Source organism: Pinus tabuliformis, chromosome 2_2 (genome assembly GCF_031772625.1).
Source record: "Pinus tabuliformis cultivar Carrire ecotype Pingquan chromosome 2_2, CPIR1, whole genome shotgun sequence".
Taxonomy (NCBI): Eukaryota; Viridiplantae; Streptophyta; class Pinopsida; order Pinales; family Pinaceae; genus Pinus; species Pinus tabuliformis.
Window position 1 is genome coordinate 51,793,790 of NC_142300.1, and position 14,357 is coordinate 51,808,146.

Consider the following 14,357-nt stretch of genomic DNA (forward strand, 5'->3'; position numbering starts at 1 on the left):
GTGCTTGATGAATAGTGTGTTTCTTCCATATTTGGATAAGTTTTTTATTGTGTTAATTGATGATATACTGGTATATTCTAAAAATGAGGAAGAGCATGTCGAACATCTAGCAACAATGTTGAGATTGTTGAGAGAGCATCAATTGTATGCTAAGCTCAACAAGTGTAGTTTCTTTCAGATTGAGGTACACTACTTGGGGCATGTTGTCTCCAAGGAAGGCATTGTAGTAGATCCAGAAAAGATAAGAGCCATCATGGAGTGGGTAGCTCCTAAGAATGTGGATGAGGTGTGATCCTTCATGTGTTTGGCAGGCTACTACAGGAGGTTGATCAGGAACTTTTCATAGATTTCTTATCTTATCACATCATTGCAGAGGAAAGGTAAGAAGTTCGAATGGATAGAGGAGTGTGAGGCTAGTTTTGAGTAGCTCAAGTAGTTGTTGACACATGCACCAATGCTAAAGATTGCATATCTAGACAAAGAGTTTATAGTATGCACATATGCTTGCAAGAGAGGACTTGGTGGATTCCTTATGTAGGATGGACAGGTGGTATGTTATGAGTCGCGGAAACTGAACGAGCATGAGCAGAATTACCCCAAGCATGATCTTTAGTTAGTAGTGATTATACATGCATTGAAGATGTGGAGACACTATCTTCTGGGTAGGAGGTTTACATTGATGAGTGATCACATTAGGTTGCGATATCTATTTGACCACCAGAATCTGAATGGTAGGAAAACTCGGTGGTTGGCTACGATCAATGAGTTTGATTTCAAGATCCGATATATCAAAGGTAAAGAGAACAAAGTGGAAAATGCTCTTAGTAGGCAGATACAGGTAAATCACTTAACAACTATGAGCTCCTATGGGACAGATATACAGGATATAATCTTACGGGCATGATAGTAGGATGACATATTTATGGATATTGTCACAACTTACAATAGAGTACTGGCATAGGTATAGGTACATGTGAAATTACATGTTCAGGTATAGGTACATGTGAAATTACATTTTCAGGTATAGGTAGTGGTGCCAGTATAGGTACAGGTAGTGGTACAAGTACATGTAGTGGTACAGGTACAGGTACAGGTACAGGTACAAGTGCAGGTGCAGGTGCAAAAGATATGGATTATTGTCTTACAACATATGGATTGGTCTGATTCAGAGGCAGGATATATGTGTCAAATAATAGTGAGCTCAAGAAGGTGATCTTGAGGGAGTTTCATGCGAAACCTTATTCAGGTCACCCAGGCTACCCAAAGACACTAAAAATAGTGAAGATATTTTCTTATTAGTTGAATTTGAAGAGGTATGTAGTAGAGTTTGTGGTTAGATGTTTTGATTGTTAGCGTGTAAAGGTAGAGTGTAAACATACAGGTGGATTACTACAACTGATCGTGATCCCATAGTGGAAATGGGAAGTCATTTCCACAGACTTCATTATAGGTTTGTCGAAGACAATGAGATTGCAACATGATTCCATCATGGTTATTATGGGCATGTTGATGAAGGTTGCACATTTCATTCTAGTGAAGTCCACATTTTCAGCTAGCGATGTAGCACAGGTATTCACCGAGATGTGGTCAGATTGCACAGTGTTCCGAAGAATATTGTTTCAGACAGGGATGCAAAGTTCACTTCCAGAGTTTGGAAGGAGTTATTTGCAGGTTTGGGCACAAAGTTGGCCTTCACTACGACTTATCATCCACAGACATATGGACAGAAAGAGAGGGTCAACAAGATATTGAAGGGCATGTTGAGGATGTATGTGATGCATCAGTAACGAAAGTGGGAAGAGTACCTTCCATTGGTAGAGTTCGCGTACAATAATGGGTATCGGGATTCTTTGAGAATGAGTCCTTTTGAGGCATTGTATGGATGGAATTGTAACACTCCCATCAGTTGGAATGATCCAGTTAACTCGGTATTGATTGGACCTAACATGTTGGCAGACATAGAACAAGAAATGCAGGTTATAAAGAAGAATCTAAAGGCAACATAGGATAGGCAGAAGAGTTATGCAGATAGGAACAGGTTTTTCAAGGAGTTCCAAGTTGGGGAACAAGTGTATTTGCGCATCAAATCAAAGAAAATATCCTTGTGGATTGGATTATGTGCCAAGCTTGCACCATGATTTTGTGGACCCTTCAGTATCATTGAGAGTATTAGGCCAATAGCCTATCGACTTGCACTACCTCTGACAATGAAAGCCCGTGATTTTTTCCATGTGTCCTTACTTAAGAAGTATGTTAAAGATGTTGATCACATGATTGACTGGTCTGTATTGCAGGTGGAACCAGATGGAGAATTTTAGCCAGAGCCTTAGTGTATATTGCAGAAAAAGGTGCTCATGCTCCAAAACCGAGCAATTGAGCAAGATAAAGTGCAATGGAAGCACTTTGTGCCTGATGAAGCTAATTGGGAGATGGTAGATTAGATGCGGGCTTTGTATCCTTCCTTGATTGTCAGTTGAGGTAAAGCAATTTTGGCTTGGTGTTTTGGTGTGATTTTGGTATATGTTTTAATGATGTTGGTTTATGTACATATGTATATGGATATAAATATTTCCATGAGCTACGTTACAAAGCTCCAATAAGAAGTATGGGTGTCATGTCATTATGATGATATGTTGTTATGTTTTCATGTTGGTTTGCTTCTCAACAGGGTGATCATTGTAAATACTGCATCAAGCTACGTTATAAAGCTCCATCAACAATATATTTTGTTTACATCATTTTTTTGGTTATACATGTTGTTGAACACCGAGGACGGTGTTCCCCCAAGGGGGAGTGTTTTGTAATGACCCTGGTGAAAATTCCATGCAATAAAAGTAAATAAAAGAAAATTAATAACCACAAATGATCATACAATTATTCCAAGCTGAATGTTGGGCAAAATCCTAGTGATGGGGATCACCTGTGATTGTTTATGGCTAAGGAAATTGGCAAAGGCAATGGCTAAGGCTTTGGAAAGGCAAAAGGGCATTTTTGGCACATTTATTTATGAAAATAATGGAAATTAGGAGAAAAGGGAGGTGAAAGGTCACAGGTTGCATGTGAGGACGAAATTGAAAGAAAATAATGGAAAATAAAGAAAATAGAGGCCTCATTCATAAAAATGCTTCTGAGGATCAGTTGGTAACCTTTCGTCAGTTCAGTTTTAGAGCTCTCTCATTATTCTCTCTCTCTCTCATACTCTTGGAGACTTAGAGTTTTCTTGGAGCACTCTTGGAGGGTGTGGCATACTTGGATTCTTGGAGCAATAAGGCAAAGGAAGAGTGGGAAAGCACAAGAAGGCATCAAGATCAACAACTACATCAGATTTTCTTGCAGGTACTGAGTTGCATGTATGTTTATGTTGACGGTGTTGGACCCGCCAACATGTTAAGGGATCTCCCTGGTAAGAAGTGCCAATTAGAGCTAAGACCGTTTGGTGTAGGAGTCCCAGAAGTGGGTCGTACGATAATGCCTTGACCGCGATTTCGCGTAGAGGCAAGTAATATGTCCTTGATGGTAGCAAGGGCGTGATAGCTGTGGTGAGTCAAGGAAGGTACACGAGAGGTTCTAACACATGGGGAGTGAGGTGAGTGCGCCCCTTGGAAACCTGTAATAGTACTTGGCTTAGAAGGGAACACACAAGCAAAGATGCATCACCGGATGGAAAGCAAGATAGCGAGCAATCCAAAGTGATGTTCAAACCAACAACACATCTGCAACAAGATTCATACAATTGCATACAAAATAGTTCATACACAAATGCGTAAGTTAAATAACATACATTGCTACAACAACCAGAATAGTCCAACTATAATAACAATATATGCATGAAAACGTGTTGGCTCTGTTATATTAAGAAGTGTAAGTTCCAGCCATACAATACATCCATGTACACTCGCTAGTTCCAATAGTGGAACGTTACAACCACAATCGCCTGCTCTTCCAAAGAGATATACTAGCTCTGCGCAGTGGAGAAGCCAAGGTGTGTTACAATACTGTCCAAGCTTTCTCTAAGATACTCCTATCGAAGCTTGGCTGACCAAAAGCCTTTACAATGAGTTATGAGGGACTATTTATAGCAAAGGGTGGGGTGGCCCTTGACATTCCCCTTTGTGACAGTTCATCTACCCTCATGACTCTTCATCTACTCTATGACTGTTACATCCACTATCGACACTTGAACTTACACTTGACAAGACGTTACATACAATCTTCACATGTACCCATGTGAGACAAAATGGCTTGAGAAAGCCATGCAAGACATCACTAACACTCGAACCATTGTGGTGAGAACAACTCTTGACATCCTTGTGATGGTCGATGGTGGCGAACTGATGCCAATCTTGTTTGTTTGTGATGGTGTCTGTGCGCTTAATGGTGACATCTTGCTTAAGCGAACTCTTGCCTCCGTTGCATCCAGGTACACTGATACAACTCCTCTGTCCAACTCATCTAATAGCATAGCATGGTCGTCTTGGTGCGACCGGACCGGCAACATGTTAATGCATAACGTCTGCGCTAATATCCAAGCATGTGCTGGTGGCTGTGAACATCGACTTGTCAAAATGCATGTTCAGCTCCAGTTGGACTTGCTTCTTGTCTTCGCCTCGGTGAGTGTGCCAAATGGGTGGGATCGAATGCATGCACACAATGACATGCATGCTGTTGAATTCCCTTACATGTGATCAACAACACTGCTCACCTTGTCTGCTCTGTGCCAGCTGTTGTGATGGATCTATAACTTGTGCGGGCGTAGTTTCATTTGTGAATGCATGTTGCGCCCCCTGTTGTACCTATTCCTGCTGCAACTCATTCTCTCATCTATGCAGCTCCTATTCTTCCTTGAGTTGTTGCTTCAACACATGCAATTCCTTCTCTGTTCCATTCTCTATCTTCGCGCAATCTTCATGTCGCGTCATTATCTCATAGCCCAAGTCTCCAAAGTTGCTTTCATCACAAGTGGATCTGCTTGAACTTGCAACTTTGTTCCGCCTCTGTGTTGTCAACAACCTTCCTCTTGCGTTCATTGCATCCGGTATGCTGCCTTTAGCTGTTGTTGATGGTGCTGCTTGCTGTGATGCTGCTGTCGTCATATCTTGATGTCATTGTCTATGAATAACTTGATGTCTTCGTAGATAGGCAAGTTCATAGACACTTGATCGACTGCATCCCTAAGTGTGCTCTAAACAGTGTCTTCGACTCTGCTCTCCTGGAAACCATTGTACCTGTGTTGTTGAGAGGCAGATGAACACTTGCGATACTTGGAGACATGGCAACACTCATGGCAAGAAATATGTCAGTCAAAAACGAAATTGAACTTGAGAACTGACTTGCAAAATACCTGTGTGACTGATCATGAAGGTTGTGCAATTTTCACCGGGAGGTCGGGAGACTGACTACCAAAACTGCACAAGGCACAGTCTGGGCTGTCAGGAGGCTGACTGACTGTTGGAACTGCACAATGCACAGTCTAGCCCGACATGTTGAGGATTGAAATTGCGCATTTCAGTCAGCAATGACATGTAACCAACAAACTGCATTGTGAAGTTTCTTGGGCCAGCAAGACACTGCCTCCAAGAATTGCGCAATGTAAGCTTGGAGGTCAGTGCCTGGCTAGACTTGCGCAATTTCTGGAGGGAAGGGAGAGCCTTCGCTTTAAAAAATGCACAGTGCTGGCTGGGCAAGGCACGGTCTGGGCCAAGGTAGCCCAGTCCGACCAATGGTGATTGAAAACATGAGAAGTGTGAATGCATGATGAGATGAGTGCAAATAAGAGTGAACGATCATTCATGCAAACAACAAGCGCAGGATTCAGAAAATGGGAAAGCATGCATGTGTGTGAAGCGAGTCGCCGCAATGATGAACATTCATGTAAAATAGTGTCATGCATGCGACAACAATGAGATGCGAATGAAAACTAAAACGGTGCTTCTACAAGCTAACATGCATCAAAATGACATCAAGCGCTCACTGAAATCAAGCAGACAACAATCACACAAAGTGAAACACAAAAAGAGATAGAAATGCAACACAAGACATGTAAGGCGGGCTTGCCCTAAAACATCTGAGCTAAATGTGTTGACGACTCCTAGATGCAATGTGGGATGTCAGAGCTACAAGGTCGATGTGAGGAATGATATTTGCAGTGTCCGGTTGATGAGTTTTGATAAAATCGAGGTTGTGACGCACATGCCACAAATCTAGGAAAAGCGACACTTGGTGGGAGGTTTCTGAAATGATCCTTGCATGTAACCTCCAATTGCTAAAAGTAGATCCCTGAATCAAGGGATGCCTTTGCATGCTGCCTTGGGAGAAGCAGTCCATGCATGCAAATAAATTTTTCTCGGTCCCGGAGGGAATCGGTCAACTCAACTGCGCATGCAATAGTCTGCTCAACTGGGAGGAAAAAATGTGCATTTCTCGGAGGTTGTTGGGTTAGCTGGCCAGAGGGATTGCGCAATTTCTGGGTAGAGCAATTGACTGCTGCCAAAAATTGCGCAATTTTTGGGTTGAGCAGTCCTGCTGGGAGGAATTGTGTAATTTTTCCAGTGAACAGTGACAGCCAGATTTGCGCAATTTTGGAACCCAGTAGGCTGCTAGACAGATTTGCGCAATTTATGGAGGGAAGGCTGGTTTCCCTCCAGAATTGCGCAATTTCTTAAGGGAGTTGCTCATCCTATAGCTGGACCAAGTCTGATGAAACAACCTATGAGGGGGATGCAACAAGCTTTGATGGACAGGTTGTCATTCTGCAAGAAAATCACTGAAGCTTGTGTACTTGATAAGGCAAGACATGCTGCTATGAAAGGTTGGTAGGGAGGCTCCAAAACGAATCTAAGGCAAAATTTTGGAGGGTGGTTGTAGCTGCTGCAACACTTGGCGACACACTGGTAGAGCTCCAGTTCTATGAATGGACCTTGTTTGTGAAAAGCAAGTCTAACACCTCCGAAAGTATTGTTTAGTTCTCAGTTCGTCTTGGTTTCCACACTTGATTGATTGTAAGATGTAGCATTTGCCAAGCTCTTGGTCAATTTACGCACATTCCAAGCGAAGTCAACACAGTTGTTTCGATCGGTGTTGAGGGGTATATTGGTGCACAAGCAGTATAGTCGTCAGAGTCTTAGTTTCATCTCTGGTTTTGCTTCGCTTCTAGCAGGCCTGGACAGTACCCCGACGGAGTCACGCAGGAACACAAGCATTGCTCCACTACCAACGAGCCTGGTCAGTACCCTAGCGGAGTTACTTGCATCCCCTCTCCACACAGGAAACCTTCCTCTTCTTTCGCCTTATTCATTTTTTATTTTTTCATTTTTCACTTTTCATTTTTTTCATTTTTTCATAACTGTGCATAACACTTATTCATTTCAGAGGCGGAAGAGGGATCCTGACTTATTGAGAGTAGAAGAGGTTGTTCCTTCAGAGAAGTAGTTTATTATATACCTCTGATGTGCCTGTTAAGGTTTTCCCCCTCACCTTACTCTACTTGATTGAGCTGACAAGGGTTAACCCAAAAACAACTAACTAGAGTAGGTGACACTAGTTAGCGCGCAAGCATTGTGTTTTCACCAAGGTTCATTTCGAACAATATGTATTTTCCATCGACATATCATGGACTAAATGTAACAAGTTCTTCATACATAGCTAGGATGATAGATAACCAAGTAGTGATAGCTGCACAAGGCCTCTTGTACTTTACCCAACTTATTTCAAGAGTCATGCATGGTTCCATGCGAAACTAACCTATGAGCAAAACAAGCAAACAAACAACAAAGAAAAGCAGAAGCAGAAATAAATGCGAAAGCAAAGCGATTAAGCAAACAGGCAAGCAGACAAACAAACATGCAAAGCATGCAAGCAAGCAAATTGAAAGAAAACACTACTCCTACTCCTAAGCTAACAGTGCATGGGCCTGATCACGTGAAGTGATGCTTCCAATGTAGCCACCGGCGCATTGGTTAACCCATGTTGGTGAAGGCATGGTTTGTGAACAACACAGCTGTGTGAACCAGCATACATGAAAGATATAACAATGAAGACAGACACACTCCAAGCTTACAAGCATCCACGGAACAAAAATGAGTGAAAGAGCATGACATGTAGTCCATGGACATACCATGATGCTGTGTGACACTACGTGCAGATGTTAAGCACACAGACACTCTTGACTGTGACATGCAAGCACACGTGAGGAAGGTAAACCACTTACGTTGCGCAAGTGTGCTTGCTGAGTAAGATTCCTCCAATGCATGAGCGATGGGATCGTGTAGTTCGAGTGGAGGAAGTGAAATCTGAGTGTTGGATTGATCTTCAATGCATACATATGAGTGATGAGGAGCCTCACATGTTTGAACAATTTCCTGATGAGAAGTGAAACCAACCTTAGGACAGCGAGGGCCTGACATAACCATCAGCTCGGGCTGAAGTGCCTCAACAGTCTGCGGGGTTTCGACTTCGTTGACAGATGGATCATTGTAGACTAGTGGCTTAGACAGATTAACAATGAGTGAATCAACATCGTGATCGGATGATGAGCTAAAGAGATCATGGCAATCAAGATCAGAAAACTCAAGATGTTGTTCGACATCCTCATGATTTGATGAATTTCACAAAGGGGTAGATGAGAAGCAAGAATGTTCATCCTCTGCATTTCCTAAAAAGATAGATGAAAAATCAAGTGGATGTTCAAAGAATGATTGGTCCTCTTCGTTGTCAGATGATAGACTGACATCCAGTGTGTCCTGCGAATGATCAACAATGGGTGCTTCCGTGGATGGAGATACACATGAAAAATCCGGGATGGTAGGATCACCAAGGAGGTCAGGAAAAAATGGAGGAGGTACGGACAGACAGGGATGGTCCTTTGCTGTCGGTGGATGTTCAAGCTCCCAGTCATAATCTTCATGAATGACAGTGCATGTTGGTTGTGCAACACCAACTTTGTCGATAGATCGATCCTCGTTCAAAATAGGTGTAGAGTCCGGAATGGAAGAACACAAGACAATGCAATCCAGAGGAAAATCAGAATACGAGGATGGAGGTTGAGGTAAGAAATACATGTGATAACCCATGGGATTTTCAACCAAGCTTGCGCAAAAATCGGAAGGAGCGATGTTGGGAGGATGTGACGGTTGAACAAATGTGTGTTCATGCTCTCTCGCATCACTCTGTGATGGTGGAGTTGTTTTATGAGGGGACGACGGACAGTCACTTGTGACAACGATCGTGTCCATCTGTGATTGCGCAAATCAATCATTGAAGTATGCTGAGTAGGTTTTGAGCTTGAAATTCTTCTTGGGATTGATGGATTGGATAAGGCAATATTCAAATCTGTCCATGAGATACTGAAATTTCATCTGAATTTTCGGGGCTTCAAACATGAATAGATGAAAGTGCTCCGAAAACTCCATAGGTGATTCGTGTGGGGCCTTCCATTGTTTTAACAATTTTTTATCAAGTAGTTCAGTATCAAAATGGTGGAAAACAGATTCGATTAGATCACTGGACTGCTTGAATGAGTGCACATAGTTATGAGGTAGTGTGCCACACCATTTGATGGGTGGTCATGAAGTGTGTGTGCAAGCAGCGAACATACCTATATTTCATTAAAATCTTCTATGCCCTCCATGAGAGCATGGGAGTCATCTAAGTGCTCAAGCCAGGCCACTTCGTATTCACCATCGTACGTGATTTGTGACAAGTGATACTAGAACTCCCTATCGATGTGAAATATATGTCTGTTGGATGAACATTTCAAAGGGCGAACTATAACAAACTCCATGATAGATGTGCGAAAATTCAAAACAGATGATGAGAGCTCAGCTTGTCATCTGGCCCTCCTTCTAGCACCAAAAATTTTGACGGTGCTGGACCCACCAACATGTCATGGCATCTCCTTGGTAAGAAGTCCTAATTAGACCTTAGATTGTTTGGTTTAGGAGTCCCAACAGTGGGTCGTACGGTAATGCCTTGACCGCGATTTCACACAGAGGCAAGTAAGATGTCCCTATTGGTAGCAAGGGTGTGACAACTGTGGCGAGTCAAGGAAGGTGCATTAGAGGTTCTAACACATGGGTAGTGAGGTGAGTGTGCCCCATGGAAACTTGTAATAGTACTCGGCTTAGAAGGGAACACACGAGCAAAGATGCATGACCGGCTGGAAATCAAGATAGCGAGCAATCCTAAGTGATGTTCAAACCAACAACACCTATGTAACAAGATTCATACAATTTCATACAAAATAGTTCATACACAAATGCGTAAGTTAAATAACATACATTGCTACAACAACCAGAATAGTCCAACTACAATAAAAACATATGCATGAAAACGTGTTGGCTCTGTTATATTAAGAAGTGTAAGTTCCAGTCATACAATACATCCATGTACACCTGCTACTTCCAATAGTGGAATGTTACAGCCACAACCGCTTGCTCCTCCAAAGAGATATACTAGCTCTGCGCAGTGGAGAAGCCAAGGTGCATTACAATACTGTCCAAGCTTTCTCTAAGATACTCCTATCGAAGCTTGGCTGACCAAAAGCCCTTACAATGAGTTATGAGGGACTATTTATAGCAAAGGGTGGGGTAGCCCTTGACATTCCCCTTTGTGACAGTTCATCTAACCTCATGACTCTTCATCTACCCTATGACTGTTACATCCACTATCGACACTTGAACTTACACGTGACAAGACATTACATACAATCTTCACATTTACCCATGTGAGACAAAATGGCTTGAGCAAGCCATGCAAGACATCACTAACACTCGGACCGTTGTGGTGAGACCAACTCTTGACATCCTTGTGATGGTCAATGGTGGCAAACTGATGCTAAGCTTGTTCGTTCGTGATGGTGTCCATGCGCTTAAAGGTGACATCTTGCTGAAGCGAACTCTTGCCTCTGTTGCATCTGGGTACACTAATATGGTTCCTCCATCCAATTCGTCTGATAGCATGCACATGGTTGTCCTGGTGTGACTGGATCGACAACATGTTGATGCATAGTGTTTGCGCTGATCTCCAAGCATGTGCTGGTGGCCATGCACATCGACTTGTCGAAAGGCATGTTCAACTCCAGTTGGACTTGCTTCTTGTCTTCGCCTCAGTGAGTGTGCCAAATGGGTGGGATCACATGCATGCACACAATGAAATGCATGCTACTGAATTCCATTGCATGCAATCAACAACACTGCTCACCTTATCTACTCCATGCCAGCTACTGGGGTGGATCTATAACTTGTACAAGCGCAGTTTCATCTGTGATTGCATGTTGTGCCCCCTGTTGCAACTCATTCTCTCATCTATGCAGCTCTTGTTCTTCCTTGAGTTGCTGCTTCAGCACATGCAGCTCCTTCTTTGTTCCATTCTCTGCCTTCACATGATCTTCATGTCACGCCGTCACCTCATAGCCCGAGTCTCCAAAGTTGTTTTTATCACAAGTGGATCTACTTGAGCTTGCAACTTTGTTCCGCTTATGTGTTGCCAACAACCTTCCTCTTGCGTTCGTTGAATCCCGTATGCTGCCTTCAACTTTTGTTGATGGTGTTGCTTGCTATGATGCTGCTGTCGTCATATCTTGATGTCCTTGTCTGTGAATAACTTGATGTCCTTGTCTACGAATAACTCGATGTCTTCATGGGTAGACAAGTTCATAGACACTTGATCGAATGCATTCCCAAGTGTACTCTGAACGGTGTCTTCGACTCCGCTCTATTGGAAATCATTGTACCTGCGCTGTTGAGAGGCAGATGAACACCTGCGATACCTGGAGACATGGCAACACTCATGGCAAGCAATTTGTCAGTCAAAAACAAAACGAACTTGAGATTGACTGCTAAAATTGTGCAAGGCACAGTGCGGGCTGTCAGGAGGCTGACTGACTGGTAGAACTTCGCAATGCACAGTCCATCCTAGCGTATTAAGGACTGAAACTGCGCAATGCGCAATTTCAGTCAGCAGTGACATGCAACTAGCAAACTGCATTGCGTAGTTTTTGGGGCTAGCAGGAAACTGCCTCTAAGAATTGCACGATGCAAGCCTAGAGGTTAGTGCCTGGCTAGACTTGCGCAATTTCTGGAGGGAAGGGAGAACCTTTGCTTCTGGAAATGCATAGTGCTATCCGGGTAAGGCACGGTTCAGGCCAAGGCAGCCCAGTCTGGCTAACAGTGACTGAAAACATGAGAAGTGTGAATGCATGATGAGATGAGTGCAAACAAGAGTGAATGATCATTCATGCAAACAACAAGCGCAAGATTCAGAAAACGAGAAAGCATGCATGTGTGTGAAGCGAGTCGCCGCAACGACGACCATCCGTGCAAAATAGTGTCATGCATGTGACAACAGTGAGATGCGAACGAAAACTGAAACGGTGCTTCTATAAGCTAACATGCATCAAAACGACAACAAGTGCTCACTGAAATCAAGTAGACAACAATCACACAAAGCGAAACACAAAAAGTGACAGAAATGCAACACAAGACATGGAAGGCGGGCTTACCCCAAAACAACTGAGCTGAATGTGCTGACGACTCCTAGATGAAATGTGGGATGTCAGAGCTGCAAGGTCGATGTGAGGAATGAGCTTTGCAACGTCTGGTTGATGAGTTTTGATAAAATCGAGGTTGCGACACGCACGCCACAAATCTAGGAAAAGTGACACTTGGTGGGAGGTTTCTGAAATGATCCTTGCATGTAACCTCCAGCTGATAAAAGTAGAATCCTGAATCAAGGGATGTCTTTGCATGCTGCCTTGGGAGAAGCAGTCCATGCATGCAAATCAATTTTTCTTGGTCCCGGAGGGAACCAGTCAACTCAACTGCACATGGAACAATTTGCTCAGCTAGGAGGAAAAAATTCACATTTCTGGGAGTAAGCTGGTCTAGCTGCCCAGAGGGATTGTGCAATTTCTGGGCAGAGCAGCTGACTGCTGCCCAAAATTGTGAAATTTCTAGGCTGAGGAGTCCCGCTGGGAGGAATTGCGTAATTTTTCTAGTGAACAGTGACAAGCAAATTTGCACAATTCTGGAGCCAACAAGCTACCAGACAGAATTGTGTAATTTTTGGAGGGAAGGCTGGTTTCCCTCCAGAATTGCGCAATTTCTTGAGTGAGTTGCTCAGCTTGTAGCTAGACCAAGTCTGGTGAAACATCCTGTGAGGTGGATGCAAGAAGATTTGATGGACAAGTTGTCATTCTGCAAGAAAATCATTGAAGCTTGTGTACTTGACAAGGCAAGACATGCTCTTGTGAAAGGTTGGTAGGGAGGCTCCAAAACGAAGCTAAGGCAAAATTTTGGAGGGTGGTTGTAGTCGCTACAATAGTTTCCTTCACTAGTTTTGGCATGCATGGCATATGCACGTGGTTTGTTGGTTGTGAGCTGTCATTGGCATGGAGGATGGCCGATATTGACAATGGATTTCCTAGCCTTGCCATTTTTTGGATAGCCATTGAGTTTGTGGGTTTATTTCCTTATTTGTTTTAGTTGGTTCTCGTGTTTCCTTAGCTTGGGTTGAGTTACTAGTTCCTAGAGCCTTGGTTGGAGAAACACTTTAGAGCCCTGTAACAACTTGGGTTGAGTTACTAGTCCTGTAGCCTTGGTTGGATAAACACTTTGGAGCCCTTGGTGGGTTGAGTTACTAGTCCCATAGCCTTGGTTGGACAAACATCTTGGAGCTTGGTAGTAGCTGTGGGTTGAGTTACTGGTCTTGGAACCTTGGTTGGAACAAACGCTCTAGAGCCCTGGATGGCTGGGATAGAGACTGATCTAATGATGGTTTTGTGATGTATGACTATGAGGTGGAATCACTATTTGATGGGTTGGGTTGGATGGCCTCTGGAAGCCCTGGATGGTTTTTTAACAATGTGTTCTATGAGATCCCACATTCATGCTTGGAATATGGCATGAGGGTGAATTGCAGAAGAGAAATTTGGCTCAACCATTCTACAGTCGGGTGGAATGTGGAAGTCCCATCCCAGGTTTGGATTTTGCATCATTAATGAAAGGTTATTTCTCCTTGTATTTCCATGAGCATTTTGATGGATTATATGTGGTCTACATGGTTGTACTTTCATGAGTATTTCTGTTGCTATTATGCTGGTTATGTATGTGTTTTATGACAACAACTATGTATGGATTTCACCATGTTTTTACTTGTAATTGAATGATCAATGTATCTATTACCTAATGGATGGAATGAAAGCTGATGTGTTGAGTCATCAATGGTTCTTAGCGATTCTTAGCTAAGTATGAGAACCCTATGCTCAAAACTATTATTTACACCTGTAGTTTACATATTCATGATATGTTTGATGAAATGCTTGTCATGGCTAGTAGGGGTCCAGTCAAGGTCTTAAACAAGTA